Source organism: Arachis ipaensis, chromosome B2 (assembly GCF_059453495.1).
Source record: "Arachis ipaensis isolate K30076 ecotype BB chromosome B2, ASM5945349v1, whole genome shotgun sequence".
Classification (NCBI taxonomy): Eukaryota; Viridiplantae; Streptophyta; class Magnoliopsida; order Fabales; family Fabaceae; genus Arachis; species Arachis ipaensis.
The window spans coordinates 32,871,408-32,884,066 of NC_142437.1; positions in this window are offsets into that span (position 1 = coordinate 32,871,408).

Below are 12,659 nucleotides of genomic sequence, written 5' to 3' on the forward strand. Positions count from 1 at the left end.
TGGAATGCCAATAGCCTCCGGGGTCCCATACTAGGCATGTAAAGCTTCTGAGCAGCTTCAGACAAATTTTTAGGCTCCCGGGGTGACGAATGTCAGAATAGATTCCAGGATCCCAAGCTTTGCTATTAAATCCGCCTCCGTCTTGATCTATATGTTTCCATCCGGGCGGTTTAAAAAGTAGAATCTCACCATGGTGACCAAACGTTCTCCGTGATCCATGCAATTGAGCATGATACCAATCCATGTACTTCGAGGTGAAGCGTGGAACCTTATTGAACCTTGTGCACCAGCTCTGAGTACGAGCCATTTCCCTCTTACTCTTAAAGCCGCAAAGAGCTCTAAGCTGGCCATCTGTTTCAAGCAAACCATATTCAAGTGAATAAGTAAAGTTATAGGTTAAGGATTGTACCCACTTGAAGCTTGTATTAGGTGGTAATGGCCTTAGGGCAGATGTTTCTGGTGGTTCTGTAAGTTCTACTCCCTTGTGCTCTTCTGTGAATTCCTCCACTTCCTTGCAAGAGTCTTCAAATGTAGTATCACCCTGGTCAAAGTCTTCTATGTCTTCCTCATCACTCGAGTCATAGATTGGAGGTTGAGAGAAATCTACCTCTGCATCATCTTCGTATTCATCTGGGGAAGATCCTTCGATCTCAGAGAATTCACTTGCGGATGCAAGTTCATTACTAAGAGAGCTAGACTTGTGACTGTCATCATCAAGGGAATTTGTGTCCTGGGTTATTCCGTCTGATTCTTCATAAACAACTTGCCTTGGAGATTGTACAATATCCTCCTTAGCATCAACTGTAGCGTCCTTGACGGAGTTCTCCTCAGTTCTGGATTCCCATGGAGGTTCAGCATCTCCTAGATCTTCAACCAACTCTTCTTCTTGAACAATGACAGCTTCTTCTACTTATTCTAGTACGAATTCATTCTCTGTCTTGTCCATTGGAGTTTCTGGTATTTCCTTCATGCTACGCTCTTCGTCAGACTGTTCACATGGGGCTGTGGCTGATCCTTGTGTATTTGAGCGCCTAGAAACCCATTGAATTATTGTTTGCTCCAGTTGTCGAATGATTGTTTGAAGTTTATTTACTGTTTCCTTTAGGCGAACCTCTGCTTCTCGGGTTGCCGGACTTGGGCATGATACATAGGAAAGTGGTGGTGATTGGGAGTGATTGGATTGGTACTGGGGTAAGGAAGGATCATATGGTGGCGAATGGTGAAGAGAAGATTGTGAGTGTGGTGGTTTGAGGTTATGTTGAAAGGATGGTCTATAGGCACGGGGTGGGGCTTGTTGGTAGTTACAAGGTTGTCCACCATATCTTTCAGCTGGGTATGCACGGTAGAATGGTCTTTGTCCAGGATATCTCGGAGGGTGTTGTTGCCTAAAGGGTTGATTAGATCCTCTTGGCTCCATCCATCCTTGATTGGTCTGACCTTGATGTAGATTCCTGCTGTAACTTCTATTTCTTTCAACAAAGTTAGAACCAAACTCAAAGCGAGAGGGGTGAGAGTTCATGGTAGCAAATAAAGATAAAAAGGAAAAACAAAAATAAATAAACAAGCAAAAGAAAAATATTTACAATAACCAATAATAAGGCACACGTTAGCAGTTCCCCGGCAACGGCGCCATTTTGAAAGAGCGGAAGATTGATGGTTTAGAAGTTATAGAAAACTCTCGTTGTAAGTATAGTTACTAAACCAAGCAATCAACCTTTCTTACAAACGTTTTGGGTGTCACAAGTAACAAACCCCTTTAAAAATTGTTAACCGAGTATTCAAACCTCGGGTCGTCTTCTCAAGGAACTGCAGGGAGGTATGTTCTTATTATTGGCTATAAAGGTTGTAATCGGGGTTTAGAAGGTGAGAAGCAAGTGATTTAAATGACAAGTAAAGTAAATGGCAATTAAAATAAATAAAACTGTAAAGCAACTTTTGGCAAGGTAGAGAAATTGGAAGTCCAACTTAGTTATCTCTCTCAACAATAATGAAAGTTGAATCTAAATTCCACTTAGTTAACCTTTACTAAAGCAAAGGAAAGTCAAGGGACTAATTAGTTTGACCTTCGAATCCTATTTAATTCCTAAGAAAAAGTTGGGATTATTGAAGTTCAGTTCAATTAGCAAGATAGCGATTATCAATTATGTTGAGTTTGATAATGTTGAGTTACTGATTTCTTAACCAATACCAAAAGGGAAAAAAGTAAAATTGTTGGAATAAAATATCTTCAGATTGAAAACAATGGTAACACAAATTAAAGAGAAAGCAATCAATAACTGAAATACTTCAAATAATCATTAATTCAAATCATAACATGGAAAGGGTTCATAAGTTAAGTTGGCAACATTTATAGATACGAATAAAAGCATTAAAGTAAAAGTAGCATAGAAACATAAATTAAAGTAAATACTAAACCTGGATCGAAAGTCACTCTTAAAAACTAAGAGAAGTCCTAAATCCTAATCCTAATCCTAAGAGAGAGAGGAGAGAACCTCTCTCAAACTAAATCTAAATCATGGAAAGTAGTAAAAAATGCGAGCTCTCTTTTGAATGGATGCATTCCCCCACTTTATAACCTCTAATCTGTGTGTTCTGTACTTGGATCTGGGCCAAAAGGGCTTCAGAAATCACTGGGGGCGTATTCTGTAAATTCTGATACGTGGCCTCTGTCACGCGTCCGCGTGGGTCACGCAGTCGCGTCATTCGGAGCTTTTCTTGCCACGTGGTCGCGTCAGTCATGCGACCGCGTCATGTGCGTTCTGCTTAAGGCGTGCGGTCGCGTCAGTCATGTGGCCACATCGCTGCTGATTTGCGCTTGGCACGCGATCGCTTCGTCCATGCGATCGCGTGGATGCCAGTTTCTTCAGAAGCTCCGTTTTGTGCTTTCCTTCCATTTTTGTATGTTTCCTTTCCATCCTTTAAGTCATTCTTACCTTAGAAGATCTGAAACTACTCAACACACTAATCAGCCACCTGCTGTGGAACCACCGAAGGCCTAGCACCGAGTAGCCGCTCCACCAAATCCCAGGTCTCTGTGCCGTACCACCTGTAGAAATCATGGAAGCACCTCCCAACTGGTTCCCTGTGTGCGTGTAGCCCAAGGTGGTACGCCACATCCTACAGTGTGATAGTGGCCTCACCCCATGGCAGATAAAACGTATGGGTCTCTGGATGCCATTGCTCCATGAATGCCGTGATTAGAGAGTTTTCGAATATGAAATTCCTGAGAGACACCGTGTCGCCGAATCCAGCCTCCCTCAGATACGGGACGATGGCGTCAGGTGGTAGAAGCGCGTGGCTCACTCGCCGGGGTAGAAGTAAGCGAGGCCTCTGACAAAAAAAAAATATTTCACAATTATTGCTAATAAAAATTTGTATAGGTTCATCAACATATCAAACTGGCTTAACTATTCTATACATTTTCTTAACAAAATTTACACATATGTACTAACTTAATTTATGTTGACACGACATTTTCTGTTAATATGTACTTACTTAACTAATACACATTTTGTCAATACGTTACGTGAAATTAAAACATTCAATAAAGTAATTAATAATCCAATTCTAAAACTTTAACTTAATAATCTAATTATCAAACTTGGATAGTTTATAACTAAATTAATAAATTAAGAAACGTGTGACCAATAAACTAACCCTAATGGTTGAAAAAATCTAACCCGGCATTTAAACTCTAAATTAATAATTATGTAGTTAACAACTTAATTACCAAAAAATCATAATCGCATTCCTAGAATTATTAGTTACTATCAGTGACCTGTTCCTAATGATACAAATTATATTCTAGTTCTTGAGAAGTACCCTAACAATGGCTATACATATATGGGATTACATAAACGTCAAGATAATAAAACTAACCACAAAGTCGGCTGGCCCGGCGTAGTGTCATGTCGCGTTCAGCCGGTTAATGTCCCGATCATGTGCATCTGCGCGCGCCATCTTCGTCTAACTTGATAATATGGTCAGAAAGGGGTAGAAGAGACGAGAAAGTGGTGGAAAGGTTCGAAATGGGGCTCAGAACCTTATTTTAAATGACATCTATATATAGGCGTCCCCCAATCTTATCTCGTTTACAGTGTAAACGAGATAAACTTGTACGTATTTTGTTTACACTGTAAACGAGATACACACATGTCTCGCACACCAGTCTTATCTTGTTTACACTAGCTGGAGGACGTATTTTCATAATAATTTTTATAATTATTTATTTCAGTAAATAAATTATTTATTTAATTTATTTAAATAAAAAATTCCCATGTTCCATGATCGCTTTTTAATGATAAAGAAGAGAATAAACTAATGTTATTTGAAGAAATGAAAAAACTCCTACTTAGCAAAGAGTTTTTCACGTAAATAATTGAGAATATTTGTACAAATGTTTATGAAAGCAACACTTTGATATTTGCGTCTAACGGTAACTAAGTCATCTCTAAAGTTGAATTTGTAAGTTTTGGTCAATCACAAAGTCAATGTAGATGATTTATAAAATTCCAATGTGAAGTTCTTAATACTTTGTAAAACTTAAAGAAGAAAGCAAAAATGTTTTGTTCATATTTTTTAAAATACGAAATTTATTTGTTGTAATGTTCTATAAAATAGACTTGCAGTTCAAGCTATTTGTGCTACCATAGTTATCAATTATGTAAAGAAAAATAGACTTTTTTTAACTTAAAATTTTTTTTTAAGTTTATTTGAAAATACTAAAAATATTCAAAGAAATTTTTTGAAATATCTAAAACTTTTCAAGAATTATTTTAAAATATTTTAAATTTTTCGAAGAACAACACGAATCTCCTTTCCCGGTTACCCAGATCACATTCCACGATTAGATGTTTAGATTCATTGAAAACTATGGGTTTTCTTCCCTCTGGACCTATTAACCTCACTAATCCCCCTTTAGAGTCAGTAGGATTAGAACCAGCAACAGATCCTACTATTAGTTTATGGAGAGACGGAAACAAAGCAAGAAGTCTTGAAAAATATTGAATTGAAAAGAGAAGCCCCTGCTATTGAATCTAGGACTAATTTCCCATTGACAAGGAAGGGCCTCCGCCTTTCTTTTCATTAGACCATCTCCAGTAGGAAACTCATCTCAGTTCCTGTTTATGGTCCACCTGTCATAAAAAGTAACTCCACATCAGCTTTTGCGTCATAAACAGTAAATAGGAACTCAAAGCATCTCTCTCTTCTCCATTAGGAGGAACTAACTTTAGTCCCTGTTGTGGTCCCACTTAATTAATTAATTAAAATACTTAAAATTAATGTAATTAATTTTTTTAATAATGTAATTTAAATATTTAAATTTAAAAATAATTCACTATTAAAAGATATTAATATTAAATAAATTTATATATAACAATAATACACAATATATAATTCGAGATTACACTAATTTGTAAAATTACTTAATACAAAGAAAAACATAATTAAACTCTAGAGTTGATTTGGAACTTGAGAGTTTGAGGTTTGAGATTGTTGGGTATTTGGAATTTGAGTAAAGTTTTGTAAGTAATTGAAGAAAGAGTTGAGTTGGTTTAGATCCATTTTTTCGAACAAAAAATAATAGTAGCAGAACTTTGATTTCGTAAACTTGGAAGAAGATGAAGAAGAGTAGTAGAGAGTGTGAGAATAGAAGTGTATCTAAGTGGTATATATAGAGTAACAAAATATTAATTTATTAATAATAACAGTAACATAGTAACGGCTAGTTTCTAAAGGCTAATTTTACAACGGCTAGTTTTGCAACGGCTAATTTAATATAATAATATAAATATAAATAATATTTAATATTAATTATGATATAAATAATTAATATAAATTATTAATTAAATAAAAATTTAATTATTTAATCTACTTAATTATTATAATTATTAATAAATAATTTTAATTTAATTACTTAATTAATTATTAGTTAAATAATTAATATAAATTATTATTTAAATAAAAATATCAATATTTAATATAATTAATTATTATAATTATTATTAAATTAATTATTATTTAATTATTTAATTATTTAATATAAATAATTATTATAATTATTACTAAATTAATTATTATCTATTTATTTAATATAATTATATATTATAATATAATTATTTAATATAATTAATATACTTTTATATAATTATTTATTTAAATAATAACTTACCATTTGGCAAGTTATTATTGGCTTCTCAAAGTCCCTGCTCAGAGGGCCTGGTTCCTCTAGAAATCTGTGCGGGGACCTTCTCTTCTCTTGCTCCAACGGCTAGAACCTCTTAGTGTCAGAAAAAAGTAAAATTAGGTCTCCGCATTGGACTTGGTCTTAGACCATCTCCAGTAGAGAACTCATCACAGTTCCTATTTATGGCCTACCTGTCATAAAAAGTAACTCTACATAAGCTTTTGCGTCATAAACAGTAAATAGGAACTCAAAGCATCTCTCTCTTCTCCATTAGGAGGAACTAACTTTAGTCCCTGTTGTGGTCCCACTTAATTAATTAATTAAAATACTTGAAATTAATATAATTAATTTTTTAATAATGTAATTTAAATATTTAAATTTAAAAATAATTCACTATTAAAAGATATTAATATTAAATAAATTTATATATAACAATAATACACAATATATAATTCGAGATTACACTAATTTGTAAAATTACTTAATACAAAGAAAAACATAATTAAACTCTAGAGTTGATTTGGAACTTGAGAGTTTGAGGTTTGAGATTGTCGGGTATTTGGAATTTGAGTAAAGTTTTGTAAGTAATTGAAGAAAGAGTTGAGTTGGTTTAGATCCATTTTTTCGAACAAAAAATAATAGTAGCAGAACTTTGATTTCGTAAACTTGGAAGAAGATGAAGAAGAGTAGTAGAGAGTGTGAGAATAGAAGTGTATCTAAGTGGTATATATAGAGTAACAAAATATTAATTTATTAATAATAACGGTAACATAGTAACGGCTAGTTTCTAACGGCTAATTTTACAACGGCTAGTTTTGCAACGGCTAATTTAATATAATAATATAAATATAAATAATATTTAATATTAATTATGATATAAATAATTAATATAAATTATTAATTAAATAAAAATTTAATTATTTAATCTACTTAATTATTATAATTATTAATAAATTAATTTTAATTTAATTAATTAATTATTTATTAGTTAAATAATTAATATAAATTATTAATTAAATAAAAATATCAATATTTAATATAATTAATCATTATAATTATTACTGTTCTGGCAAGGATATTGCACTTGATCTATACATCGGTCTGGTGATACGATGAGTGCTCCTGAGCCGACGTTATCCTTGTGAATTCGAACCCGAGCGTGGTACCTGCAAAAAGGACTCCGACGCTCAAGTCAGTGACCGGAGAAAATACCACTAAAACCGAATATATAAGGTTAGAGATGAGTAGTATAGGGTAAACTGAGTAGTTCTATTGAGCGAGTGTATTTTGTTTGCCGTGTCTTGCTCAATGTTACCTCTTCGGATTTATAGGCTCAGCGCGGGGTCTGATTGGTCAGCGTGTCCCGAGATTTTAGTGAGTGGATTAATCCGGATATGCTGGCATGTAAGTTGGCTCCGTGATTCGAGTATGTGGGCGGTTTTTGAAAGGTGACCGTTGCGCCAAGGTATATCTCGGATGTGGCCGAGATTCTTGGGTGCAGTACACAGCCCCAAACTTGACTTGGTGTATGCAGCAAGTTGAGCTTTTTTATTGAAGATATACCTCGGCACAGAGAGGCTGAATGGCTAAGCCCCCAAGCTCAACGAGCGCACAAGCTTGGGCAAAAAATTCGAACGGATTTTTCCTTAGAAATGCATTTTGAAACACCCACTCTATTTATCTTTTTTGGAAAAAGTAATTTTTTTTTACTTTGTTATCTGGGCCGTAATTACTGTGCACGTTCAGCAATGTGGGAGCCCGACCGTTTCCTTCTCGTAACTTAATGGGTTATTGTATTTCCCACTAAAGTAGTGGGTTGTAATTGAATGTGTACGTTTTCAAACACAAGTCTTCAGGTATTTGCAAAAGAATTTTGGTGAATTAGGGACCATGTCTTCCAGATGTTAGTCTTCTTGTCTTCTTCCTGTGTTGCGTATTTTCTTTCGGGTTTCGTTGTTTTTTCTGAAAAAATGGTTAAGGAAAAAGAGAAAGAGAAGTTGAAGGTTGTTGAGGAGGATAAGGAGAATCCCTATCATTGGGTTCACGACGACGTAACGACTCGGTCTTCTTCTTATTGTAATCAGAAGTCGGTTCAGGCTTTAGTGCCTGCTAAATTTGTTAGACCTGGGTCTGATGTTGGTTTCAAGTTTCTTCCTTGCTCCGGTCTGGATAGGGTTTGTGAGAGGAGGGGAGACTGGGGTTACTTTTATATGTATATTCCCTGTTTGTCTGAGCTTCATGTAAAGTTCCCATTTTCAGATTTTGAGTGTAAGGTTTTGATTCAGCTTAACTGTGCTCCTTCACAGTTACACCCGAATTCATGGGCATTTTTGCGTGCGTTTGAAGTTCTGATGAAATTCTTGAATGTTGCTCCTTCACTGAATGTTTTCTTTTCTCTTTTCCAGTCTAAGGGGGTTCGGAAGGGGCTTTGGGTTTTTCTAAGTAGTTTTCCTGGTCGCTCTCTCTTTTTACTTTACAAGTCTTCTTTTAAAAATTTTAAGTCTATGTTTGTAAAAATTCGTGCTTTAGAGACTGCATATCCCTTTGTTCTTGACGAAGAGATGATAGAAAAGTTCTCTCTGTACTGGTGCTCGGAGCCTTTACAAATTCTTGAGGCTGATGGTATGAGCGAGGAGGAGGACTGTCTGTTGGAGTTTTTGATTGATAATTTCGCTGCTGGGGAGTGTTTGCCCATTCCTGATTTATTGAAATACGATGCGGAAAATGATTTTGAAGGGCTGAAATTATATATAAGTACTGTTGTTTGTGCAAGTCTTCGCGTTGTGCCGCTATATTTTTACTAACCTTCCTATTGCTTTCAGGTAGCAAGATGCCCAATCTGAATTCTGCCAAATTTCAAGCTTTTTTGAAGAAGAAAGGTGAGAGGGGTGGGAGTATTTCTGGGGTTGTGAAGGAGGCTGTTGAGGATGCTGTATTTTCTAATGCTCAGGCCCCTTCATCTCCAAAGAGAAGGAAAACTGTCTCAGAGAATTCACTGGAGGTGATTTCCGAGGGTGATCAGAATGTTGCTGTAAAATCTGTTTTTGATCGGCAGCGTCGGCTGCATGGTTTCCTACCTGGTGCGAATCCTCACTCACTCTGGAGTGATCAATTCCTCTTGGCCGAGCTTGCTGATCGTGTTTCCTAGTTTCCTAGGGATATGGCACTTACCCGTCGTGTGGGTTTGGAGGGGATGGGCAAGTTTATCCAGGTGTGTTTTTTCGTTTATGTCTTTTTTGTTTTTGTTTATTTGTGAGTTTGCTGAAGGTATTTCTTCTTTTCATAGATTGTTGCTTCTCAGCTTCTTTGTGTTGGTCGTACTGCGGAGCTGTTAAGTTCGGAGCAGCAGGCTCTGATTGATAAAGCTGCCTCGTCAGAGCATTTGTTAAAAGAAAAGGAAAAAGTTGTAAGTGATGTCACCGCTAAGGTGAAAGAAAGAGAAGATGAAGTAGAGGACCTGAAGGGACAGATCAAGTTACTGAAGAAAGAGAAAGAAGACGAAGTGGGACGTCTTCAGGAGCAAATCAGGCTGCTCCAGGCTAACTTTAAGGAGAATGAAAAAGTTAAGGGTGAGATGACTGCTCGTCTGAACGAGCTTGAGGAGGAGAAGATCGACATGTTCTTGGCCGGATTTGACCGTGCTGTTAGCCAAGTTTTATTGTTCTCCCCCGACTTTGACGTCGGGCAGTTGAACGTTGCCAAGATTGTAGTTAATGGTCAGCTTGCCGATGATGAAGGTGTCGAAGACCAGGATGAGAGTATTCTCCCTCCTTGATGGAAATTTTTATGTTTTATTTGTACTTTGCTGTTTATGTTGGAATGTTTTGAACTTTGTTTCCGACTTTATTTGTCGGTGCTTGTATGTTTTGTGAATGTCTGTTTAGTTCTCACGCTGTGACTTTTATGGATATTGAATATTTCATCGACGTATCTGGCCTTAAGAGATCGATTTTGTTAATTTGATATGCATTTAAGCTTTGTATGGGTTGAAAAATTGAACTGCTTAGTATATGAGATGGTCGGCCTCGTTAAAACCTGTCCGAGTAAACCCTCCTTAGGGAAAAACCTCGTGATCAGGAAAAAGAGTACCTGGCCAACTCGCAATTACAAAGAGAATTTAGCTGTAGTACATTTTCAGGGACGAAATATTCCAAGTGTTCGGGAGGGGTGTCTCTTCTATTGTTTCCAGGCAGTACGCTACCTTTCCGATGACTTTAGAAATTCGAAAGGGGCCCTCCCAGTTTGCGGCTAACTTTTCCTGCCTTGGCGGTTTCCGTATCTCTTCCATTCGTCGCATGACTAGATCTCCTTCTTGTAGTGTTCTCGGCCTTACTTTTTTGTTATATTGTTTCTTTTTCATCGCTTGCATGCCTTGCTGCCGTAGTTTAGCTAGGTTGCGTTCTTCGTCGATTAGGTCGATCTCGGTTTCTCTCTCCGTCGAGTTGTCTTGTTCGTTGAAGTATTCGGTTCTACTGGATCCTTGGCTTATTTCGACTGGTATCATACATTCTGCTCCATATACTAGTCGGAATGGGCTTGCATTTGTTGTTGTGTGTGGTGTTGTGTTATAGCTCCATACTACTTCTGGTATGAGCTCAGCCCACCGCCCCTTAGCATTTGTTAATTTCTTTTTTAATGCCTGCAGGATAACTTTGTTAGCAGCTTCTGCAAGCCCGTTGGTTTGCGGGTGCTCGACAGAGGAAAAATGATGTTTAATATGTAAATCTGTGAGATATGATGCAAGTTTCTTATCAATGAATTGCCTGCCATTGTCTGATATAATTTTCCTAGGTAAACCGAATCTGCATATTATCAATTTCCAGATGAAATTTTGTACCTTTTTGGCTGTGATCTTTGCAAGGGGTTGTGCTTCAACCCACTTTGTAAAGTAGTCGATGGCTACAAGCAAAAATTTTACCTGTCCTGTCGAGATAGGAAACGGGCCGAGTATATCCATCCCCCACTTATGGAATGGCCAGCTGATGTTTGATGCATGCAGTAGCTCGGCCGGGTTGTGGATGAGTGGTGCGCACCGTTGGCATGCATCGCAGCGCTGTACTTTGTTGTTGCAATCCTTTCTCATTGTTGGCCAGTAGTAGCCGGCTCGTAGGGTTCTTGTGGCTAAGCTTTTACTTCCAGTATGATTCTCGCATATTCCGTCGTGTAGCTCGTTTAAGATAGTTTCTGCTTCTGCTGGCCCGAGACATTTCAGGAGAGGTCTGGTGATTCCTCGCTTGTATAGCTCAGCTCCCAGCAGAGTATACTGAGCTGCTTTGTATCTGAATGACCTCGGTTCCTCACCTTCTGGTATGTTTCCGTCTCTTATGTAGTTGACGAATACATTTCTCCAGTCTTCTTCCCCCTGCGATATGCTAAAGACAGATTTTGTATCTAAACTAGCTTCTGTTAGTGTAATGTGGTGAAGGTTTTTCGTTTGTTCGGTTAGTCTATGCGTGGCTAGTTTTGACAGAATATCGACTCTGTAATTTTCATCCCTAGGTATGTGCAGTATTTCGAATTTTTGGAAAGACTGTGTTAAGGTTTTGACCGAGTTTAAATATCTTTCTAAGAGTGTATCTCGTACCTGAAATTGGCCGCTTACTTGTTGTACCACTAGTAGTGAATCGCAGTGAACTGTCAGAAAGGAGATCCCTACCTCCTTAGCCAATCGTAATCCTGCCAGTAAAGCTTCGTATTCGGCTTGATTGTTTGTTTCTTGGAAGAGGAATTTGATCGACTGCTCAGCCTAGACCCCTTCATCATCCTTTAGGAGAATCCCTGCTCCGCACCCATTTTCATTTGACGCGCCATCTACATATAATTCCCACCTTTTGTTTTGTTCATCTTTGTACGTGAATTTGGCTACAAAATCGGCTAGCATTTGAGCTTTAGGTGAACCTCTTGACTGGTATGATATGTCGAATTTAGAGAGTTCAATTGCCCATTTCATCATTTGTCCTGCCAAGTCTGGTTTTGAGAGTATTTGTCGCAAAGGGTGCCCCGTGCGTACTATGATCGGGTGCGTCTGAAAGTAATGTCTCAGGCGTCGAGCCGTAACCACCAAACCGAGTGCTAGTTTCTCTATTGTTGGATACCTTAGCTCGGCGTCCTGTAGGACTCTACTCACAAAGTATACTGGGTGTTGCTCGTTCCCTGTTTCTGTTACGAGCACAGAACTGACAGTGTTAGCTGAAATTGAAAGGAAAAGTAGCAGTAGTTTACCTTGCTCTGGCTTTTGTAATATAGGCGGCGATGCCAGTATTTGCTTGAACTCGGAAAATGCCTTTTCGCAGTCAGTCATCCATGTGAATTTTTCCAATTTCCTTATTGTTTTGAAGAAATGATAAGACCTTGTTGCTGCAGCTGGTAAGAATCTTGATAAGGCGGCCAGGCGCCCTGTTAGTCGCTGTACTTCTTTGATTATTGTTGTTGATTGCATGTTTAGTATAGTTTGGCACTTATCTGGGTTAGC